Here is a 2,558-nt window from a genome sequence, read left to right on the forward strand (position 1 = left end):
CTCCTCGCTGACTTCTGTGTCTGTGAATCTCTGCAAGTTGTGGGTTCAGCCCCTTTGTTCGTTTTTTGTTTGGGGGACCACGCTCAGCAATGCTCAGGGCTTACTCCTGGCTCTGCACTCAGGGATCAGGGGACCCTCTAAGAGGGGTGCCTGGGATTGAACTTGAAATTTGAGTTGGTCAAGTGCAAGTACCTTACCCATTGTTCTCTCTCTCTCTCTCTCTCTCTCTCTCTCTCTCTCTCTCTTTGGGTGGGGAGTGGTTTGGGTCACACCGGCGATGCTCAGGGGTTCCTCCTGGCTCTGCAGAAATTCCTCCTGGCACTGCTCAGGAGACCCCATGGAATGTCAGGGATCGAACCTATCTCCCCCGTGTGCAAGGTGAGCTTCCTCCCCACTATACTACCATTCCAGCCCCTGTCCTATCTCTCCAACTGGGTTGAACACCTTTGGAGTGAGATGATTTGCTTGGCTCTGGATTCCAGAATTTTCTGCTGGCGACGTTTTGCAGAACTGTCAAGGTATTTGCATTGAAAAAAATAAGTACAAATGCAGAAGTATTTTTGCAAATGTATTGGGGAAAAAAAAGAGTAACGCAAACGTATCCATCAAGCACCCACAGTGTGCTCGAGGCTGAAGCAACAGCAGTGATGGAGCAGAGAAAATCTCTTACTCTCCATGGGCTGCCCCTGTTGGTGGGGACTGTTCACACCAGGAACTAGAAATCTGTGACCTGGCAAAGAAGAAGGACCTGGCCAAGGGCACTGCATTGGGGAGAGAGGTGCTGTGGGAGCTGAGGAGCGACAGGCTGGGGGGGTGGGGCTGGTGTTACAGACAAGTGGAAGAGCATGTGCCAGGGCCCTGTGGCCAGCATGCATCCAGCAGCTGGGAGTGAGACAACGGTGGCTGTGACTAGTGAGTAGGGAGGTAGAGGTAGAGACCAGGTAGAGACCAGGGTCAGTGGTGAGTGGAAGATGGGGACAGTCCATGCAAGGCTGTTGGAAACGGGGCAAGAGGTTTAGATACTCTGTGTGTGTTTGACTGTTTGGGGGCCACACCCAGCGGTGTTTAGGGACTACTGCTGGCTCAGCACTCACTCTTGGTACTCAGGGAACCAGATGGTGCCAGGGATCAAACCCTGGCCTCCTGCATGCAGAGCAGAAGGATTCTGCCATCCAAGACCTGTTGTCACCTCATGTGGAACATATCTGCTGAGCACCTACTGTGTGCTGAGGGTGTGCCCCATGCCCTTCAGCTGTTTCCAGCCCCCTCAATACTGTTTTAAACACAAAGGGAAACCACTGGATTTAGCAAAGGGATGATATGATCTAATGTACATCTTCCTACTTATATATTTTTAATTTTGGATTTTGGGGGCCACAGCGGTGGCCAGGGGTCTACTCCTGGCTCAAGAGCCCAAGGATCATTCTTGGTGGGGCTTGGGGGACCATTTTTGAAGCTAGGGATGGGTCCTGGGTTGGCAGCATGCAGGGCAACAGCTTTTTTTTTTTAATTTTAACAAATCACCATGAGATACAGTTACAGACTTACAAGCTTTCGTGATTACGTTTCAATCAATGTTCGAGTTCCCATTCCTCCTCCAGTGCACATTCTCCACCACCAAGTATTCCCAGCAAGGCAACAGCTTTGACACCCCGTTCTTTCTCTCTGATCTGATTTGCATTTTATTTGATTGATTTTTGTTTGGGAACAACACCCAGCTGTGGCCAGGACTTACTTTTGACTCTGTGCTCAGAGGTCACTCCTGGTGGGTCCTGGGGCCCCTAACGCTTTGCCAGGGACGGGCCCTGGGTTGGCCATGTGCAAGACCCCCTGTTCCCTGTTAACGTTTGAAGTCACCGCTGAGACATCACCTGGAGGTGTCAGCTGTTCAGACCTGGGGCGGGACTGTGGAGAGAAGTTACACGAGGGGAGGGAGGGGCTGGAGCTGGAGCAATAGCACAGTGGGGAGGGCGTTTGCCTTGCACGCGGCTGACCCGGGTTCGATCCTCGGCACCCCGTATAGTCAGTCCCTCAAACCATGCCAGGAACCCCTGAGCATGGCAGGGGTGTGCCACCCCTGCCCCAAAGAAAAGAAAAAGAAAGGAGGGGGTACACTGTGGCCGTCACCAGCCTCAGTTTCCCAGCCAGTAACGTGCCCCAGGCCCGCGCCTTCCGGGTAGGGAGGGAATAGGCGCGCTTAGGTGCGATACATTGTTGCTACAGTTACTGCTCCTGCTACAGTTACTGCTTTTGTTACAGCTTGGGCTGTTTCCGCCCGCCCTGAGGTTCGGACTCTTTCGCTGCTCCAGCGGAGGACGGGGTCTTCCGAAGCTGGGGGCGGCTGGTGCTCTCCGGCCCGCCGCCTCCCCCACCCCGCCTCCCCACGCGGCGGGACCCCCCGCAGCCCTGCACCCAGGGGCCGCCTGCAGGAGGCGCGCACGCCGCGTGGGATGCCCGGCAGGGGGCGCTGCGCGGGGGGCGGGCGGGGCGCGGGGGGCGGGCGGGGGCCGGGCCGGGGCGGCGCGGGGGGCGAGCGCGGCTGCGGGCCGGGCCGGGCG

This window comes from Sorex fumeus, unplaced genomic scaffold, assembly GCF_029834395.1.
Source record: "Sorex fumeus unplaced genomic scaffold, SorFum_2.1 ptg000093l, whole genome shotgun sequence".
NCBI lineage: Eukaryota > Metazoa > Chordata > Mammalia > Eulipotyphla > Soricidae > Sorex > Sorex fumeus.